At 37.0% G+C, this 23,114-nt stretch overlaps 1 long non-coding RNA gene across 2 annotated transcripts; it reads left to right on the forward strand.

The window, feature by feature from the left end:
* Positions 1-4,326: 4,326 nt before the first annotated feature.
* Positions 4,327-20,195, forward strand: LOC139362068 (uncharacterized). 2 transcript variants are annotated; one of them, XR_011620367.1, is made up of 4 exons: positions 4,327-5,194; positions 5,906-6,236; positions 8,361-8,429; positions 20,122-20,195. It is a non-coding gene; the product is annotated as an uncharacterized lncRNA (long non-coding RNA). The 2 variants fall into 2 exon arrangements; XR_011620366.1 differs by lacking the exon at positions 20,122-20,195 and adding an exon at positions 8,524-8,640.
* Positions 20,196-23,114: the final 2,919 nt, after the last annotated feature.

Below are 23,114 nucleotides of genomic sequence, written 5' to 3' on the forward strand. Positions count from 1 at the left end.
GACCTCCTTAGGCAGCATTCCTTATTCATATGATTCTAATAGGTAGGTGGGTAGAATAATGCTTCTAGGATAGAATTGGACTGAGTGGTGTTAGCCACTACCTGAGCAGCTCTTTTCTGAGTACCTAACCAGACCTATTCAGCTTTGTCCTCCTCAGAAAGAGGCCCAGATAAAGGGGAGAATTCGTCCCTAGAGCCCAGGTTCTGGGAGGCAGTCTATAAAAATTTGCATTTTGAAGTCCACAAACATTGACTGAATGCCCTCCTGGTGCCAAGCACCGTGGAGATGCTAGGGATCAAGTAATTAGAGAGTTCCTGCCCTCAGGGAACTCCAGGCCTTATGAAGGTGATAGATATTTAAACACCTTATTATAATTCAGTCGAATGGTATCTTTAGGGACAGAATGTTATGCAAGAATATAAATCAGTTTTTTTCTGCCTGAAGAAGTCAGCTAAGTTTTATTAGAAATGCTAATATAGGTAGGCCAGGTAGTGAAGCGGGGCAAGGACATGGCAGGTAAAAGGATGAATGTTTAAAGAAGTATGGTGCTCTCAGGAAATGGCAAGCTGTCTGTTTCTGCAGCAGCATAAGATACCTGAGGGTGAGTGGTAGAGTTGAAGTTGGACAGATGGCATGGAATCAGATCATCAAGGACCTGCAGGGAGCAGAGCTTTAGTCAGAGGAGTCACATGATCAGATTTCTTTTAGAAAGATACATTCTAGCTCTTTTATGGAGGGTGGATTCCAGAGAACAGAGGCCAGACTCAGAGTAGAACCTTGTAAAAGTACGCTTGAAGCATGATGCAGGCCTAACTCAGGGCTATTGCTAAGCTGATGGAGAAGCCAGGTTGACTTTTTGAAGCTTGAATTTGTTATGTTGACTCCCTTTTTAGTCCTATCTCCACCTCTTTGGGGGCTTCTGTGGTTGACGCTCTTATAGTTGCTCTTTATAGAGGGAACAGAGAGAAGGTGGGCCAGCATTCTCTCATATTACATGGGCCTTTTTCCCTCTCAGAGATTTTACCAAACTTTCCTCACAGTGTTAAACTAAACCCAATTACTAATATAAAGAATTTCATGTTAATATATTAGTAAATAAATTCGGTCTTTTGATACCATGTTTTGTGGCAGGTAATTATAACTGAAGTGGCCTACATCAAATGTATTAATTCATTCATGAAACTTTCATTGATATTTGCGATATGAAGGCACTGTTGGCTTCACTGAAGGGTAACAAAAAAGCACTGAATATCATCCTCTGGCAGAAATTGCCAGGCCTGCTTTATTCTCTATAGCCACAAGCCAAGGAACTTTCTCAAAGCATTTGGTTCATTTATTCACTAATCCTTCAATTTATAAGTCAACAAATATTTGTTCAGCATTTACTATGTGAAGGCAAATTAATGGCATGAGGTGAGGAACACATTAGAGGTGGAGTAAAAATAGAACAGAAAGTTCAAGGTGGACTTCAAAGTTCTCAGAAATTCCCAAATTTAAAAATACTCTCAAGACTTTGGGCAACTTAATCTTTAATACTCTGATGACTTTTGTTATTAAAGAGCATCTTGGTTTAGGAAGTAAAGTTTTAGCTTCTTTGATAACCTAGGAATCATATCTCTGTTTTCATGTTTCTCTGATAGTTACTTGAAACTTTGATCCCTGGACTCTGCAATGTGGAGCCATATTCACAGGTCACAGTAATTTTGAAAGATGAGCAAAGAAAGTATTTTCCATTATCTATCTGTAGGTTTTTCTATTGCTTAAAAAGAGACTAAATAGCATGGTTTTCTAGGCAAGTATGATAGAAAATGTGGAGCCTAACTCCCCTCCCTCATCCTTTTAAAGGCCAATCTATGAATTTGTTTGAAAATTGTCCAATTTCAGAATTTAGCTAACTAGTTGTTTAAATGACTAAGGATCATCAGAGAGCATAGAAGTATTATTTGCCCAGGCATATTTTGACCTCTTCTTTGACAGCCCTTCTTTTCATTGAAGAAACATTCTTTCTCATTCTAGTCTTCTGCTCTTTTGTAGAAAGAGAACTTGCTGGGAGTTAGGTGACTTGCCTTCTGATCTCAATTTTGTGGCTAACTAGTTGTAGGACTTTAGGCCAGAGGTTGTCAAACTATAGCCTGCAGGCCAAATCTTGACCACCATCTGTTTGGGAAAATAAAGTTTTATTGGCGCACAGCTATGACTATTTGTTTACTCATTGTTTACGAATGCTTTCTTGCTATAATACTGAGATGAATACTTCTGATAATACCATATGGCCCACAGAACCTCCAATATTTACTGTCTGGCCCTTTACAGAAAAGGTTTACCAACCTCATCTTTAGGCAAGTCACTCTATCACTTGAGCCTCATCTTTCCCATTTGTAAAATTTGGGAGTTGGACTAGGTTGTTCCCAGGGCTCATGTCCTCTTTACATTGTTACTCTAGAACTCTTCTTACAGAGCAGTGTCATCTCACGTCAGTCATTTTATACTGGGACATAAACCTATTCATATTTTTATTCATTCAATTTACTAAGCTCCTAATACCAGAGTGGAACACAAAGTCTAAGAGCATCCCTGCCTTTGAGAAACTTATAATCTGGTTAGAAGATATAACTACAAGGTTTCAAACTTAAATTAAAATAGAAGGTAATAAGGGATAACATACCAAATTAAGTGATAATGTTTAAAAGATTTTAGAGGAGAAATATCTTTATGGACTGACATGATTAGGGAAATATCTGTAGGGGAGAGTGAGATTTTGTATTTTTTTACAGTCATCTTCATAGCCCTGTAAAATACTGGATTCAGTGTCCCTGTAAAGCAGTAGTTTTCAAATTTTAGGATGCATAAAAATCACCTGAATTAGTAGGAAAAAAAATGCAAATTCCTTACATCCAGCTTTCAAGATTCCAAGTAGGTCTGGGGTACTGCTTATAAATGAGTATTTTCACAAACACCCTGGATAATTCTGATACACATTCTGATAAGTTGTTAAATATATTACTACCCAGGAATTTATGATGTTTGGTAGAGTTTTTGTGAACTGTGGTTATGTGTGACTAGAAGGGACTCCATTGTCCATGGAGTAAGTACTTCAATGACTCTCTTTTTAGGAAATGTGAGATCTCTTCGGCCAAGAAGAACAACCTGAGGACTCTATTTCTGGAAGTAATTGAACTCCTTTAGTAAGTCCAGAGGAGAAATCTGAGATCGGTACGTCTTTTGTATCTATGATAGCTAAGGATACATCACTTGCAAGATTCACTGTACTTCCTACTTCCTTCAGCATTTGACTCTTGGTCCTTGTGAGCTCCTTGTTCCTGCAAAGTTGGCTGGGGTCACCATAGTCAGTCAAAAAAATCCATCAATGACAGAGATAGGGAATCTCCAATCTCTATCCCAAGACATGTTCTCGATGACTTGAGCACATCAACAGAAGCTCCGGATGCAGAAGAGAGATTTTATCTATGGGAAAATGACCCTCTGAAAAGAAGTGTGAAATCATCAAAAAAGCCATTGGAGGGGACACCTGGGAGTCATGTGGCTGAGGTTTCACAAATCCCACCATGCTTCCAGTCCAGAGGAGAAATCTAGACCCACTCCCCGAAAAGTATAGGCATCATAAGAAGGCCACAAGGACAAAAAGGAGGAAGGAGAAAATGGAGGCCCACTGCCCCCCTGTTCCTCCAACACCTTCAACACCACTACAAAGTGAAGAAGATGAGGCTGTAGACAAAAAGCCAACTCTACTCAGTGCCCAGGAAGATAATCCTGACCTTCTCCATGAAGTAGGGGTGGCAAAATCCTGGGATTGTCACTCTTCCATAGGAAAAATAATGACAGCTCTTCACCTGGAGTAGGAAGAATTGGGGGTAAGGAGCTTGAGAAACAAACTGGAATCATTGGTCCCAGATAGAACATACAAGAATTGGTGGCCTGGCACGGTAGCTCATGCCTGTAATGCCAGCACTTTGGGAGGCCGAGGCGGGTAGATCACGAGGTCAGGAGATTGAGACCATCCTGGCTAACATGGTGAAACTCTGTCTCTACTAAAAATACAAAAAAATTAGCCGGGCGTGGTGGCGGGCGCCTGTAGTGCCAGCTACTCAGGAGGCTGAGGCAGGAGAATGGCGTGAACCTGGGAGGCGGAGCTTGCAGTGAGCCAAGACTGCGCCACTGCACTCCAGCCTGGGTGACAGAGCGAGACTCCATCTCAAAAAAAAAAAAAAAAAAAGACTTGGCTCAGAGAGTCATGTCCTTTTTCCTTTTTGCACATGGTTGTTGTCTTTGAGGGCTTTGAACTTATTTATTTTACTTACAGGACAGATTACAGTGTCTGCAGGAAGAGGGTTCCAGTGTGATGCATCAGGAATGTCAGATCGAGTCCTGAGAGCTCTTAGTGGCTCAGAAGCCCAGGCCCTCTTCTCCTGCAGTGACATCCTCGGCATAACCACCGCTCTGCTTTGGCAGTTTCCTAAGCTGTGTCTGCCAGACCTTCTCAAGGTCTAGAAGCAGAAGGCACCCAGAAGAAAGGGTAACAACCAGGCTGAGGCAGGGGGTGATGCTGAGGTCCTGAGACCTGGCCAGGCAAAATCAGAGTTGAGCCTCAGCAAAACGTGTAGCCACTTGAAATTGATAGAGCTTTCCTTTGTGTTTAGTTTTATGGTTCTCTCTGTATGTCATTGTTCCTCTTAGTTGAGTTTTTGCCTGTCAAAGAGATAGAGCACTGCTTTTATGCTGAGATCCTCAAGCCAAAACCCACAGTAAAAGCAAAGTAAAACTTTGAGGCTTTCAGCTTTTACTCAGTGGTGGAATTACTTCCTACTTCCTTCCCATTAGGTTGAAGGTGTGATTCTCTCTGGAGAAAGTTGTTCCCAAAATTCATGTGTATTTCACTCAGGATTGAAGTGATACAATTTCATCATTTTCGGTAGTGTTTCCTGATACCAACAACCAAATGGAGACCTTTCATGTCCAACTCCTTTCATTTTCTTTTACCTTGGACTACAGATTCATTTTGTATTCTTCTTCACTATTTTGTTGAAATTCTGCCACTTTTTTTTTTTTTTTGAGACGGAGTCTCGCTCTGTTGCCCAGGCTGGAGTACAGTGTATGATCTTGGCTGACTGCAAGCTCCGCCTCCCAGGTTCAAGCAATTCTCCTGCCTCAGCCTCCTGAGTAGCTGGGACTACAGGTGAGTGCCACCACACCCAGCTAATTTTTGTACTTTTAGTAGAGAGGGGGTTTCACCATGTTGGCCAGAATGGTCTCTATCTCTTGACCTCAGGATCTGCCCGCCTCGGCCTCCCAAAGTGCTGGGATTACAGGCATGAGCCACCGCGCCCGGCCAATTCTGCCACTTTCTAACTTGCATAAGCCTCAGGATGTCCTGGTTGCTACACAGCTATCACTTCCTCCATCTCTAACCAATATTTGGTTTCTTTTTTGTCACTTGGTAGTAAGGTACCTAGCTCTCCCTTCTGAAATGTACCTTTGGTGTTCTGTAGCCATCTGTATTGAAAGCATAGTCACACAAGGTAATGTTTCTTCTTTGTCATTCTGTAGTCAGACTTTCACAGAATCCTGAGTTCTTCTGAGAATCCTAAAGAAGATAAGTTCTTTAAGAAAAGTTCAAGATCATTTCATTTCCCTCTTGTTCTGGTATGCTAGGTTAATCCTTTTCCCAGGATGTAAGAGTTTAAATTAATCTTACACCTTCTTTTGAGGGAGTATGTTTAAGAAGAGTTGAGGAGTTTCCCTGTAGCTTTATTACTTGTTGTTATTTCCTAATTGTCCCAGTTTCCCAATTCATGTAAGAATAATAAATAAAAATGCAAATATAAATAAATGTGCAAAGTATCTGCATAAGAAAGAAATAATATAACTTATTTTCTTTTTACCTTAGCACTGACTCTGATGATTACTATACGAAAATTGGAAATGTGACCAGTATGTTGGTTCTTTTCATGCCTGGAACAAGGCTTTGTACTGTTGGAAGAATACAGGGTTCAGATAAGGAAAGATCTACACAAGCACTTAGTTTTGAAACTTTTCTGCTCCCATGTGTCTTGACTCCTTACTCACAACCAAGAGAAGGGGAGTTTACATCTCGTCTGATGCATTTGTAAAGGAGAAAGTATATGTTTCCAGGTTTCAAAGGTTGTGTTGCTGTAGTTGGGTAGGGAATAGAATGAGTTACAAGAGTGGTGGCAAATATCCTCAAGGATGCTTTGCAGGTAACAGGTTACAACCACATTTGAAAAAATTTCATGGTTTGGTGAGGATTTCAAATTAGAATTAGAGAAATTTTGCAAAATGTCATAGTACTTAGAGTAAAATAGGACACCTTTCTAAAGTCAGTCATACTTTGATACTTTTAGTTGTCTAAAAAGTGGTTGGTTTCTCATTTTAAACAGTATTGAGTTTTCTTGAGTTAATTGACCATGATAAATGGGTTTTATTACATAAAATTTCAAATTATCCAAACTATCTATATTTACATACATATTTTCTCCATTTAATACAAGAAGCACACTCCCAGGTGAGGCATAATGTACGAAAGTCCTGAGTCATACAGCCTGTTATTAAAAGCTCACCAGAATGCAGATATTAGTGTTGCTATTATATTTTATTATTGTTATTATTTATCATAATATATGTTTCAGGTTAGTTGTTCTATCATAGAAAAACTATTAGTGGGAACCTAGTTAGCCATATCTTCAGCCCCATCTACAATACTGATTTTCACATAAAAGTTATTTGCTACAAATTTGGTACATAGGTTTAAAATAAGGAAAGATCTATATAAGCACTTAGTTTTGAAATTTTTCTGCTCTGTGTCTTGACCTTTTACTCACAAACAAGAGAAAGGGTGTTTATATCTCCTCTGATGCAGTTTGTAAATGGGAAAGTGTATGTTTCTGTGTTTCAAATTTTGTGTTGCTGTCTTTATGGTTTGAATTACTAAACATGATTTATGACTTAATAAAGCTGCTTTTAAAAAATATACTTAGAAAAATAGTGTAGCTGTTTCAAAGTAAAAACAAATTTAAAAATAAAACTTACTACTATTGATGATAGAGCTTATGAGTCATTTAAAAAAACTGTTTCCCCTGCAAAGCAGATAAACAGTTTTGCACATGTATTATAAACAAACATAATTGACAAGTATAGAAGTGATCGTATTTAATGTATTTAGTTCTCTTTTTTATCCTCAGGGGAACTTAGAGAACTAGGTAGATATCAGATGTTGCTGTACTCATTGCTACAGGTTGATTAAGCTGAGATTAAACAGGTCAATAAAAGTTTTCCAGCAATTTTTCTAGATTACTTGTTTAGTCTGAAAAAGAATTATAATACAAGTTTTTAAACCAAATTATCGAACTACTAGTTTTGTGCTTTTGTCTTGTAAATGCGATTTTTTTGCTCTGGGTTCTTGTCCTAACGTTCAGTATCAAAACATTTCCTACTGACCATTTTGTTTTTGTCAACTTATTCTCATATTAGTGTCCAAATTCCAACTAATGCCTTTATTACTCGCTGGGAAAATTTTAACATGAAAAAACCCTGACTAATGTAAAATTATACCCCCCAAATAAACCAATAAAAAGGGTTTACTTATTACCTGAATTTTGACAGAAATAGTAGAAAGTATCTAGTCCTTTCCTCTTATTTATCGGAGGAACCTGAAGCAGAGAAATTGAATAGCTCTCTCAAAGTGACATAGTTGGTTAGTGACAAAGCTAAAACAAATAATAGCTACCATTAGATTAAATCTTGTGCTTATTCACACATCAGTCATCTTCAGGCAATCTGCATAGGGTTGGAATGATAGTTTAAGTTCAGAAAGGTCCCAGGACTGGCAAGTCTTGATACAGAATCCAAACCTAGGTCTGTTAGTCTCTGAAGCCAATACTTGTTACATTGTACCTCTCAGTATTATAATATAAAATGCCTGTTGCAAGTCTAACTGTAATATTAAGAATAAATAATTTCTCTTATTTGCCAGAATTTAGATTTTAGCTTTAGCACATATACAATAAAAAGAGTCTAATTTTTAAAAAGTCCAATTAAAAAGACTATTTCTTTGGGTAGCATTTCTGTATTGAGCTGTAAATAATAAAGTAGAACCTAAGGGATTGAAAAAAGAAAACTTCAGTGTAATATAAATAAACTTTTAATCATTACAACCAATTAAATTGAGACAATTACTTAACTGAAAAGTGATTAAGGAAAAAGGAATAGCACATAATCAAAGCAGGGTCTTTGACTTGACACGGTCACAAGACAAGGCACAACAAAGTTGAATTAGGCTCCATGGAAAGCTAATGGACTTAAAGGCATTTCTAAACTGTTTTCAGGTGAAGAGTTTGAGACTTGGGTAGCAGAAAGACAGGCTCTTCACCATAACCCAGTGACCCTTGAAATGAGTAAGTATACTCCTGCTAATGAACTCCAGGCTTTACATAGGAAATTTGAATTTTCTCACGCTTCAAAACATTCTTTTCATTCTGATTTGACAAGGCCTTTTTCAAGCAGAAGAAAAGAACAACAGAACTGGAAGATTCAAACCACTTGGCTGTGTGATCAAGGGATTTGGTTCTTCATTTTTGCAGATTCAAGACACGAGGACAAGTGCTGTTGTATGTGGGAGAGCAGATTGGTGCAGATTTCTTGAACTATTTTCTGACAGCTATAAAGAATTATAGCACTGCCCCCAGCCTGGAACCTTTGTGATGGACTGTCTCAGACACAGATATAGTTATCACCCTCCCGGTTCACAGTGCTCATCTAGAGAAGGGCTTTGACTATGATCCTTGGTTCTCCCATCCCACAACACCTTGTGCCTTAGAGTTACTCCTGCAGTTGGTGACAGGGCCATGATGGCTGTTTTAATAGGAGTTTCAATATTCTACATAAAAAGATAAACTTCAAAACAAATGACAACATTGTTTACACAAATTCCATAATTTTAAATGAATTCAACATTCTGCTATTCTATTACAAATGACTTCTAACGTGAACTTCACTTGTTTTCTAGTTGTAATCACCATTCTGATTTTAGAATGCCTGTGAAAGTACTCAGTACTGGATCCTTATGATGGTAACTCTTCTGGTGGCTGACACAAAAGATCCATTCACAGAAGAGTGATGAAACAGCAATTGAGATTTTTAATAACTACTGTGAGAAATATTCCTTTATACTTCTCCTTTTATTTGGAAGAAATAATTAAAATGCCTTGAAAAGTTTTAAAAAACACACACACATTTCAACCAGTATGTAGTACCAAAACTTCTTGGCCAACGATGCTCAAAAATCATCTCTAGCTAAAATTTATATACAAACAATAATAGATTAAAAAATAGAATAGTAATCATGTAACCTCTTCTCTAAAAGCTACCATTCACCTTAATTTAAAACGTAGTCTCATTTTAAAGTTAAAATTATGAAGTAAAGGTCTAAATCCAATTATATAAATTATCAAACCCTAAATATTTTGCAATTATATAATAAGTACTTGTGAAATATCTGCCTAAGTCTGGACTTAAAAAACAGATATTAGCTCCTAGTTTTGCCATTTACTACTCTGTAACTTTGGCTATTTATTTAAACTCATTTATCTCTAGTTTCCTCCTCTAAAAAAAGGAGGGTATTAACATATCAGGTGGTTTTTCTGAGGATTGGATGAGATAATATCTCTGAAAGAACCTAGTGACTGTTTTATAGTAGAAAGCTTTTGCCATTATAATGTCTATTGAATTCCTATAAAGCAAAACGTTAACTCTACTAAGTGCTACAGAAGGGTGAGCTACTCATGTAAATTCTTATTTGAAAGGAAAGGAAATTTGTATCTCGGGAAATAATGTGCAGGCAAATAGATTTAATATGTGTTTATTCCCAATTTGTGTGTATCTAGAAAAATATTTTACCCCAGAATTAGACAAGCCAAAAACCCTTTATTGTTGCAACCTGTGAAATCCATATTAGTTGGGCCTTTGTTTTCATTTTTTTTGAGGCGCAGTCTTGCTCTATCACCCAGGCTGGAGTGCAGTGGCGTGATCTCTGCTCACTGCAAGCTCCGCCTTCCGGGTTCATGCCATTCTCCTGCCTCAGCCTCCAGAGTAGCTGGGACTACAGGTGCCTGCCACCATGCCCGGCTAATTTTTTGTACTTCAGTAGAGACAGGGTTTCACCATGTTAGCCAGGATGGTCTTGATTTCCTGACCTCGTGATCCACCCACCTCAGCCTTGCAAAGTGCTGGGATTACAGGCGTGAGCCACCGCACCTGGCTGTCATTATTATTTTCTAAAAAGACTTAATTGTAAAGATAGTTTATTCAATGGCTGTCATAATCTAATGGTTATTTGTTCTGCTTCAACCCTCTTGAATGATAGGATCTATTCTATTAATAGCAATACTTGCAGTATGGCAATGACTATTAATGAAATGAGGATAGAAGGACCTCTAAGATATATTAGAATTTTGAAGAAATTTTCATTGGAAAAGCTCCCCTCTATTCTAATATTCCCCTTTTTCATTTCTTCTGTCCACCTGTTGGATTTTACACCAAGACTGACTATGTAAGGGACCGTTAAAGTTTTATGATCTGGAATTTTATTCTGTTCCACTCAAGAGGCAGTTATGGAACATCTGTGCCTAAACTGAAGCTATTTTATCTCAAAGTCAAGGAAAGTAAGCATAAATAAAAAGTAGAAGAACATGTCTGTGCTGTTAAATAATACACAATGTGTTCAGAGAAAATAAGACAAGCACTTACATAATGCCCACTGAACAACCACAAAGGTATCCAAAGGAGCTCAAGAGAATGTTATACAATGTGAGTAAGTAAGAACTGATGGAATGTCTTGAAAAGGAAGGATTATTGCAAGGTAGAATATATAGGATGGTTTCTCTGAATAGGTAACTTTCGAGCTGGACCTTGAGGGAAAAGAATATGGTATAGATTTATCCAATCCCACATGCAAAGAGGATAAAACCACTTTACTGGGTAGAGTTGTTTTGGAGGCTGGTCAAACCAAAGCACAACTGTAAACCAGATCCAGGACATAAAGCTCATAGAAATTGTGAAACCATTATGGACAGGTCATTATGCCTAAGAGTAGGCAGTCCAAAAGATGGGTCAGGAGCAGAAGAGAGAGCTAGAAAGTTAGGGTCTGAATACAGGCAGAAATGGTTTAAAGGCATTCACAAAGGCTGGAATAAAGAGAGGGCCCAGGACTTTTATCTGAAAAAGAGGAAGGTCTATGGAGTGCTGGCCATGAAATGGTTTTGGTGGAGAGGTCCCTTCCAAATGAAAATAGGGTGGACAATATTAAAGGACATGAAAGCAAATAATGTAGATGAAGAGCATTATGTACAGATGTAGCAATTTCCGTCATATATTGAAGGCATGCAATAGCATAGAAATGTGTAGTGGGAGTAATAAGGAATAAGTTACGGGCCAGTTGAATCGGATACTTGAATTCCCTACTTGGCTTTGATTTTATAGGTGAAAAGGAGCCACTGTAGATTCTCAATCTTCTCTAAGAAGATAACATTGCCCAAGTTAGTAAGCTCAAGAAGGAACGACTGTAAGAGATGTGCAAGGGCATAGACCTAGATTCAATACTGACCTCTAGGAATATGTCATTTGGTTAGCTGCCTTTCACTGCATGTGACCTAGATGATTGCCTCTTTTTCACCACTTGCTTGTAACTAATATATTTTTGTAAGAATAGTGGATAAAACTAAAGGAGTATTTTGTATTTTTAAGACTGGAAAATTATAATCTCTTGACTTATGGTTTTACATTTTACATTAGTCAAATGAAACATAAAAATTAAATGTGATACATTTGTTGGAAAGTTCCAAATATTTATTCTTCCATAAGACAACAGAGCAGTATAGCTTAGTATTTGAGAATGCATCTGCAGATAGTTTCTGGGTCCAATTCCTGGCTTTATCACTTAATATCTACCTTAAACAGAATTACCTTTTCCATGCTTTAGTTTGCTCGTCTGAAAAATAGGAATAGTTATACCTATTTTACAGGGCTTTGGTGAGAATTAAATGAGATAATAACACATTTTTAAAACTTAGAATGGAGATTAGCATAAAGAGTGTAAGCTCAACAAATATTCATCTGTTATCATCATACGGGCAAGATTTTTTTTTAAAAAATACTTATTTGTGTGAGGAGAGGTTGTAAGTTCTCCAAGGGGAAGGTTGCATGAAGTACATGAGAAGACTGACCCTAAATGTAGGGGCTCCCAGAGTCACTAAATATTCTGAACATGGCTCAGAGATGGTAGAATCAACAAACCTAAAGGGATTCTATGTGGTAAAACATAAGTTATCTCAGTAAGCAGAACTCCAGTTATTTTATGACCATAGGACATGTTTTTTTGTTGTTGTGGTTGTTGTTTTTTTGAGATGGGATGCCACTCTATCTCCCAGGTTGGCCTGTAGTGTGCAATTTTGGCTCACTGCAACCTCGACCTCCCCAGGCTCAGGTGATCTTCCCACCTCGGCCTCTTGTGTAGCTGGGACTAATTTTTCTATTTTTTGTAGAAACCATGTCTCACCGTGTTGCCCAGGCTGGTCTCAAACTGCTGGGCTCAAGTGATCTGCCTACTTTGGCCTCCCAAAGTGCTAAGATTATAGGCACGCGCCACCACACTGGGCCTTATGGAGCATGTTCTTAATACCTAATTGTGAAGGAGTCCAGCTCACCTATTCATACCCAGTGCTTAGCATAGTGTCAACCACAATAAGTACATAACAGCGTTTCAGTAAATGTCTGTTAAGTGAATGAGTAAATGATTCAGTGAAGAAAAGAATTCCAGTATGTATACAATTAGATATATCACTCATAGAAACAACAATTTATTTCATCCAAAGACAGCTTTTGCAGTCTTTGGCATTGAAGACAACTCTGATTGTGACACATTGGGGGAGATCCCCCAAAGAGATTGAGTATGAATTACTCATCAGTTAAATGGGATTGAATGAGATCAGCATTGGGCTGATTTTAGAAAATAAATTCAGAACTACTATATTCAGTGATTAAGAAGAAGTAACGCAGTCCTCTTTTTAGTCCTCTCAGTACTTTGCTTTAAAATGCACACAGGTGCACAGACAGACAGACAAACATACATGCACAGGCACAAATATGAAAATATATCACAGTTAAAATATCCATTTATTAATTTTTGTTTAAGTACTACACAGCAATCCACCTTAAAAATTAGTAGCTTAAAACCATGACAATCATTTATTTAACATATGACTCTTCAATTTGTTTGAAAAGACTTATCTGTGCTCCATGTAGCATCAGCTAAGGTGGTTAGAATTTTGACTGCAGGTTTCACTTTCAAGATGGCAGAGTCACATAATTGGCAAGTTAGTGCTTGCTGTTGGCTGGGAGCAAAGCTGGGCTGTAGGCCAGGGGCCTCAGTTCCTGTCTACATGGGCCTCTGCGGACTGCTTGGCTTCCTCTCACAGCATGGTGGCAGTGTTCCAAGGATGAGCTTCCCAAGAGAAACAGGTGTAAGCTAGATTTTATGATCTAGTCTTAGAAAGCACCTAGACTCAATTCTGCTATAGTCACAGGCCACCTAGCTTGAAGGGGAACCTCTCCCCTATCACTCCAGCCCTTATCTCTATGGGATGACTGTCGGTGTCACTGTATTAGTCTGTTTTCATGCTGCTGAAAAAGACATACCCGAGACTCGGAAGGAAGAGAAGTTTAATTGGACTTACAGTTCCACATAGCTGGGGAGGCCTCAGAATTATGGCAAGAGGCAAAAGGCACTTCTAACATGGTGGCAGCAAGAGAAAAAATGAGAGGGATGCAAAAGCGGAAACCCCTGATAAAACCATCAGACCTCATGAGACTTATTCACTACCAGGAGAACAGTATGGGGGAAACTGCCCCCATGATTCAAATTATCTCCCACCGGGCCCCTCTCACAACATGTAGGAATTATGGGAGTACAGTTCAAGATGAGATTTGGGTCAGGACACAGAGTCAAACCATATCTGTCACATTGTTAGAAGAGCGTGTGGGACGGGAGATCTTGTGGCTGTCTTGGATAATACAGTCTGCCACAGTGAGCTCTACATTTTTTGGACACTATTTAAAGGAATTTTTAATTCAGTCACCTCTGAGTTCCCAAAAGTGACCAGACTATTGTGGTATGTAGGAAATCTTTTCAGAAAGAAGCACATTATAAGGGAGGAAATATTTCTGTGGAGATTTCAACTAGATATAAAAGGCGCCATGAATAGAATAAAGGGATGGGGCATTCGCTGACAGATAATTTAACAAGAAGAACTGAGGGTAAACAATTTAAAAACTGAAGTTAGGAAACCCCCTCGCCCTGCTGATGTCAATGAAAGGGAATATTATAAGCAGCCAAGGACCTGCCGCCATGGGTCTTTTGAGACATCATAGAGTGCACATTGCTAAATCTAGCTTTTCCCTTTCTGTGACTAAACATTTTCCATGAAGACTGGAGGCTCAGAAAAATCTTATGACAGAAATCTGACCCACCAAATTGAAAGCAGACAAGAAAATAATAGGTAAATGTATATCTAAAGTATGTATCGACATTCTTAGTTAGTAAATGTTTATTTAGCTCTTGCAGGTGAAATATAAATAATCACTGGAGTATTCCTTCAAGGCCTGTTAGAGCTCAGCCAAAAACAGTGATCAGCAAATCAAATGCCAGAAGCTTTGACCCTTCTGCCAGAGGAGAGCCATTTAAATGGGCTTTTAAAGGATCTATTTTAGGGCTTTGTGTGGAAACCCAGCAAAATCAGTTTGCTGAAATCTATACCAGTTGGCCCAGGTGGCTTTTCCTAGTCTCTGCCTGCATCCGTTTTATTCACAAGTGCACTGCTATTGATTTGTATAATGAGGCAATAGCATACAAGTGATAGCTTCCCCAAAAGCCATATCCTTTCTCTGTCTAGGATTTGGAGCAGGAAAGAGACCATAAACAATACATTTTCTTCCTCAAAATATATTTGTCACTTTCAGCTTGCTTTCTTCCATGCCAAGAAGACTATCAAAGGCAAGTTATAATTGAACATGACAATGTTTGTCTCTTTCTTATGGAATGTTAACTTAGCAGACAGAATCTGCCCTGGCAGAAGAAAAAATTAATCGTGTTTGATCTCTCACTTTACTGACCTCTGAGAAGTTTTCTTGTCATTTGTTTTCCACCGTTGTATTAACTGATCTAATAGGCTTCAGTAATTTTCTTTTGTTTAATCATTTAGATTCCTGATGAAGAACCAGGGTAGTTAAATGATGATGCATTTGTAAAAGTCATGTGCACTCTGTATCTGACCACTGTCGTCAGGATGGGGAATCTCTGGTACCTCGAGGGAAAATGCTAGACCTGAAGAATTAGAAACACACATAAAAGAAGCATTTTTATCTCTTTACGTGAGCACTTCTTAGAATGGAGCTGTGGATGCATTTACCTAGGAGAGCTGAGGCAGAAACAGGATCATATGACTATCAATGTCATTTAAGCCTTCTTGCCATTTACTGATTTGTATCTGATAATTTATTGAGTCTCGACAACTTCATGTACAGGATTAAAGGCATTGCCTTGATCACAGAACCTAAATTTCAACACCTTCTGAGGCTGCCAGGGCATAGAAATTGTGCGACTGCATTAACTGCTAAGGTTACTCCCTGACACTAGGCAGGGATTGAAAACAAACTTGGAGTTTTTATTTCATCTCCTTTGGTGATGACAGTCCATAAGGTTGAAAATTGTACATTTTTTGTGAGTAACACAAGTTCTTTAACCTATGACCTGTAACTGATTGCATGCACTTAACATTGTGTTTGGAAGCGTGTTCCAAAAGGAGTTATTTTGAAGCTCGGTGTTCTCTCTTCTTCAAGTTTAATTCTTTTTCTATTCCAAGTTCCATTTGTGTTTTCGAATGACTACCTTTGCTTTCAGAGAAGTCATTCTAAGATGTCTTGAAACACTAATATGACATAGACCACATAAACAGTTTAGTATTGCAGTGTATATGCTTCTCTTCTTTCAGAAGAAACGTTAAATGAACCTGTTACATTTTGCTTTAAGGACTTAGACTTAGAAAACCCTTCAAACAGCATGACTTCTTTAGACAGGTAGTAATTTATTGTTAGGCATTCTGAAATGGTTTGCCTGGCAGAAATAAACATACAATAAAATTATCCAAAAAGCATTCAGGTGAGTGTTTTGATTCAATGATTGACAGGAAAATTTAGAATTTGAATATTTTGTGAATTGTAGTAGCATCTTTAGCATTTGAAGGGATATGATGACAAATCAAATGGAAAGGAATTTTGATATTAGTATGGAAAATGTGCAGTTATGTAGAAGATACTGAAGGTATTGAAAAAAGACTTCAACAAGGAACTGAAAATTATATTTAAAATCCATGAAGATCAAGGACACTTGGTGACTGACAAGTATTAATAGAACTATTAAAGATGTTTTGTAGCAATTGCACATGACATTTTTCAGCATTTCTCCAATGATTTTAATACAATTTTTTTGTCCGATTGAGGTTTAGAAGATGATATGTAAAAAGCCAAAGGCTACATGATATGAAAAACGTTTTAATTGTCTAGCTGCCAATATTTTAAAATATATATACACGTGTATATACACACATACGTGTTATATATATACACATATATATGTATATAATATAAAACATTTTAAAACTTTGTGCACGCACACACACATACACACACAGAGAAAGAGACAGAGAGAGACACCCACGTTCCACAAAATAAATCAGCAAGATAGGCTGTGATTTTGTAACTGGTAGGAAAGACAAAGGCATATCTGATTGGAATATCACACACTAAAAAAAATAGTACATTTATCTATATCAGACAGAACTAGACTCTTTGAATCATAATTTTATATGCTGTTTTTTTCTAGGAAGGAATGTGAGAAAACACATTTTTATTTTAGGGGACCAACACTATACTTTTCTTCAAATGAACATTTTAATAGTAGAAAATCAACACAATGTTAATATGAATAAGAGTCCAGTGTTAGAGTAGAGATGTTATAAAGATTAATTAATTGAAATTTCTTTAACATTTGTCTATTCCAGGATTTCTCAACCCTGAAAGTCAAGTATACAGTCAATGTTTCTCAAACTTTGTGAGCATTGGAATCACCAGAGAAGCTTCTTAAAAATATTTTTGCTTGAGTTCCACCCTCAAAGAATCTTATTGAGTACATCTGGGCTAGGCTTCAAGAACCAGTGTTTTTAACAACATTCTTTGCCCTCCTCCCTAAATGTGTTATAATGTACAACAAAGTCTGAGAACTACTGGAACAGACAACATACACACACTATGATAGGATACTGTGGGACTTGAATGATAGGACATTAATTTCTTTAAAATGTCAGCACTTATCTAAGTCTATGGTCCACAGGAAGTATTTTTTCTAGATTTTGCTTCCAGATTATTTTGTTTTTTACTTTTTCCGTAATTCCTCTAAGAAATATTCAAAATGTATTTAGATCTCACATATTTAATTTATGAAAGGACCAGATCATTAAGATTGGGTTACTTCTATTAATGGCTTTGTTTTAACCTGTTACACCTTTCTTTTGGCTTTGGTGGCAGGTGAAAAAAAATCACAACTGTCTGTATTGTACCTGGACAGGTATTTTAGTCAAGAGAAACAGTATTGAAAGATGCAAGGTGTTTGTATGTTCTTACTCATAAGTGGAAGTTAAACAATGAGAACATATGGGCACAGGGAGGGGAACATCACACACTGGGGCCTATCGGGGGTAGGGGGGGCAAGGGGAGGGATAGCATTAGGAGAAATACCTAATGTAGATGACGGGTTGATGGGTGCAGCAAACCACCACAGCACATGTATAACTATGTGACAAACCTGCATGTTCTGCACATGTATCCCAGAACCTAAAGTATAATTTAAAAAAAAAAGAAAGATGCAAGATATTTCATGTAAAGTGCCATAACTTCTTTACCGCTGCATTAAACACACACATTAATATTCCTTTCCAACTGGCTATTTGCCCTCAAATCACTATCCTATTAATTGGCAAGAACTGAAGACAAAGGATTTTTAATAGGCTTGCAACAAGGCTGATGATGGTGCGAAATAGCTAGGCCAATCCTTTGGGTGGAGACTAACAGTTTGTGAAGAGAGTGCTAGCTTTGGTTGGATAGCTCTGATTGTTTGAAGCATGAAAAAAGATGGTATAATTGATGTGGTCAGGCCACATTTTAAGGTATGCATGATTGGAAGACAAAGAGGTGGGGTTGCTGACCCTAATGAACAAGTTATTGGGAAGGCTTTTGAGAGGTGACATGGTGTGTTCAATATAGCCACAGAATCCAGAGCTAAGTTCAGGAGTTTCGATCACAGATCTGTCACTAGCTCTCTGACCGTTGACAAGTCACTTATTCTCTCTGGTCATCATTTTCCTTTTTTGTAAAATGTAGATAATAATAATACTTACCTGTATTAGTCTGTTTTCATGCTGCTGATAAAGACATACCTGAGACTGGTCAATTTACAAAAGAAAGAGGTTTAATGGACTCACAGTTCCATGCAGCTGGGGAGGCCTCACAATCATGGCAGAAGGTAAAAAGTAGGTCTTACATGGTGGCAGACAGGAGAAGAGAGCTTATTCAGGAAAACTCCCCTTTATAAAACCATCAGATCTCATGAGACTTATTCACTGTTACGAGAACAGCACAGGGAAGACCCGCTCCCATGATTCAATTACTTCCTACTGGATCCCTCCCACAACACATGGGAATTGTGGGAGCTACAATTCAAGTTGAGATTTGCGGGGAGCCACAGCCAAACCATATCACTACCTCAGAGGAATTTTATAGGGGTAAAATAAGTTGATACTTCTTTTAATTGAGGTAAATAATAAATATTCTCAAATATCTTACACATATTGAGAGGAGGAACTATCTGAGAAGGAAACATTACCATTAAAATAAGAATGGTTTCTCTGAATGCTACATCTAACGTGATGTATATCGGAATTCTTTTATTTATTGAACCATTTATTCATTGTATGGACATTTATGATTATTTATTATGTGCTTATTGTACTTGGTAATGTGTTAAGCACCGGGGAGAAAAAGGTGGATTAGACACCTTCACAATAAGGTGTTAGGAAACATGACTTATAGTCATAATAACTATGTTACCTTGTTATTAAAAGGGAGTTACTTCAATGAATTAATTAACTTTTAAAATTAGTGAATATTGGAGGCTTAAGGAAGTCCCAGCAATTTACTGCTCCCAACTTCCCACCTTTTTCTCACTGGAGTATCTAACTAATAAATAAGATGAAGGAGTAAATTATATGGAGATCAAGATATTCAATGTAATTTACTGAAATTGAACAATGTGGCTTCTATCTATAAGGAAGCTTCCTAGTACTGAACTCCAGAATGAGTGAGACTTACCTAAGTCACAGTAAGTGCTGCACCACACATGCCTCTCCTGTAAGGAAGGACTGTTGTCTCTAAATTTATCATATGACTTAGAGAAATTGAGAATACAGTTTCTTTATGGGGAAAAGAAGAGAGGAGAAGTAGCTGAGCAGCATATTCCCTTCTTTTTCTTCCAAACTCACCGATTATTTTAAGTCACTCCTAATTCCTTAGGGAACAGTAGGTTAGAGTGAAGAGAGAAGTGTTACATGGAAGGATATCTAAAGACTGGCAAAAAGTTCCCCTCCCTGTTCTCTAACACTTTACTCTATTTTTAGTGCTTTAGTTTGCCAGACGTATTCTATCATTTATTCTTCTTGATACACATATTCCTATTTTATAGGTTTCTTTTCTTTTCTCTTTGTTATCCACCATTTAGGAATTTTATAAAAAGGGACTTTTGATTCTAGACACAATGGAGTAAAGCCTTAGAAAAAAAAAATACATTAAGCAATTAACATAAGAATTAAAGGTAGATAAAAGCAAGTGGACTAGGTACAGATCTTAGAACTGGAGGAATGATCTTGTGGTGAGTTTCCTGTTTATTTTTTATTTCTTTTATTTTTTAACACCCTTCCTTCCCCCCAGCATGCTGCGGCAAATCCTGAGGAGAGGAGCCCCGTGAACTCTCCTCGCCTTACACCAAGAAAGTGGCAACAAAGAGGTAGGACCTCCTTACTTCCCGCTATCATCGCAGCAGCAAACACCACAGGGTTGAGCCCTGTAAAACTGCCCTGCCCTGTTGCCCTTCAGAATGCCAGTAAAAAGATGGACCGGCTACCACTCCTCATTGGTGTTGAAGAGGCAGAACTCATAAGGGCCAGAACATTGGCATCAGTGCGGGGAGGCTAACTTTCCATATTTCTAACAAGAACACCTGGAAGGGGAAACCCTGGGAACCAAAGTCAGAGAAATGATAATGGAAAACAAGTAGCCAAAGAAAGTGACCATTTAAATCTGCATTTAAGTCTTGGACAACTCCCAAGTTGTTCAGGCATGAAACTAAATGGAATCAGCTCAACAAAAACTTTGAAAACTGAACTTCAGTGAAGCCCAGTGTCTAGGTTTCAGTTTGAACTCTGAGCAGTTCACACACTGGGCAAACCAGATATGATTGTACATTCTTTGAAAATTAAATTTATATGGGAAAGATAAACCACAGAATATGGGCCAGGATATGTATTTACTGCCTGTTAAACAAAACAAAAAAATAATGTTCTACAGAAGATTTAAATAGGATCCAGTGCCTCAGGATATAACATTTGAAATGTCCCAGATACAACCCCCAACTATTCATGTACAAAGAATAAGAAAAATCTGAGCAACTAACAGGCAAAAGAAAGTTAACAAGCACCAACTACAAGAGGACTCAAAGGTTGGAATTATCAGGAAAGAAACCTCTGAAGTAGTTATTTAACTGTGCTCCAACAAGTAAGGGCAAACATTCTTAAAAACAATGGAAAGATATAATTTTCAGCAAAGAAATAGAAGCCATACCAAAAAAATACAAAATAAAACAAACAAAAAACTCAAACAAAATTTTAGAACAGAAAACTAGAATAATAAAAATTTAAAACATCACTGGAAGGGCTCAATAGCAGAAAATAGATGTGAGAGGAAGGGGTTAGTGAACTTGAAGATATAGCAATAGAAAATATTCAGCCTAAACAATGAGAGGAACCGAAGAAGGAAGGCAAGGAGTCAGAGGGTTGGAGAGAGAGAGAGAAACAGAGCCTCAGGTATCTGTGGGACAATATCAACAGGTCTAAAATTCAGGACATAAAAGGAGAAGAGAAAGTTGAAAAAAACACAAACAAAAAACTCAAAGTGTATATGGAAGACTTAAATGACATCACCAGCCAGCTTTACCTAATTAACATTTATGGAACACTCCACCTCACAATAGCAGAATAAATTCTGTTCAAACACAGATGGAACATTCATCACTAAGATAGTCCATATTATGAGTTACAAAGCAAACCTCATTATATTTAAAATAATTGAAATTATTGAAAATATGCTTTCTGATTATAACAAATTAAACTAGAAACAGTAACAGAATCATATCTGGCAAACCCCCCACATACTAGAAAATTAAATAAAACATTACTAACTATCAATGGGTCAAAGTGGAAATCTCAAGGGAAATTAGAAATAATTTTGAACAGAATAAAACTGAAAATATAACCAATCAAAATTCATGTGAATCAGGTAAAGCTGTGCATAGAGTGAAATTTATAGCATTAAAAATTCATATGAGAAAAGAAATGTCTCAAGTCAACAATTTAAGCTTCTTCCTAGCAGAATGCAGAAAAGAGCAAATATAAAAGCAGAAATCAATAAAATTGAAAACATAAAATCTATATAACCAAAAGCTGGTCCTTTTTTAAAAAATTCATAAAATTGACAAACCTCTGGTGAGACTGACCAAGAAAATATGAGAAAACACAAATGATCAACATGAAGAATGAAAGAGGGAATATTATCATGGATCCAATAGGTTAGAAAAAGAGGAAATTATGAGCAGCTTTATGCACATAAATCTACAGCTTAGATGAAATAGACCAATTTATTTGAAGATGCAGATATCAAAACTGAATTAAAAAGATAGATAATATGTCTTCCTATAGCTATTGTAAAACATATGTAAAAGCCTTCAAAAAATTATTTCCAAGCTAAATGGTTTCACTGGTCAGCTCTACTAAATAAGGAAAAAATAACATCAATTCTTCACAATCTGTCTTAGAGTTAGAAAAGGAGAAAACATATTTAGCTTACTTTGTGACATCAGCATTACTTTAATATCAAACATAGCATAAGAAATGAAAACTACAGATCAATATTCCTCTTGAACACTGATAGAAAAATCTTCAACAAAGTATTAGTGAGTCAAATCTAGCAATATATAAAAAGAATAATAATTATGAGCATGTGAACTTTATCCTGGGAAAATCTTAAGATACTAGAAACACCAGATTTATTTAATACACTAAAATTAATGCGTGTAATCACATTAACAACAGAATTAACACATGATCATATCAATAGTTGCAGATAAAGCATTTGACAAAATTAAACATCCAATTGGTGACAAAACTCTCAGCCCACTTGGAATAGAAGGCAACATCTGCAATCTATTAATGGACATCTATGAGAATCTTACAGCTAACATTGTACTTAATGGTCAAAGACTGTTTTCTCCCTAAAATCAGAAACTAGGCAAAAATGTCTGTTCTTACCAATCCTATTCAATATTTTATTAGAAATCTAGCAAATGCAGTTATGTCTAGAAAATGAAATAAAAGATATTTTCCTTTTATTTTCTTTCTAAATGATTAGAAAGAAAAAATACAATCATTCTATCTTGCAATGACACGATTGTCTGTATAGAAAAATCTCAAGAAATCTATTTAAAAACTACAAGAATTAATAATTGGGTTTAGTAAGGTTGCTGTATACAAGAGCAATAGACAAAATTCAATTTTATTTTTATACACTAGCAATGAACAGTTAGAAATTGAGATTTTTTTAAAAAGCAGTAATATTTATGATGGTTTGAAAATGTAATACTTTGAGATAAA

This window comes from Macaca nemestrina, chromosome 2 (genome assembly GCF_043159975.1).
Source record: "Macaca nemestrina isolate mMacNem1 chromosome 2, mMacNem.hap1, whole genome shotgun sequence".
Taxonomy (NCBI): Eukaryota; Metazoa; Chordata; class Mammalia; order Primates; family Cercopithecidae; genus Macaca; species Macaca nemestrina.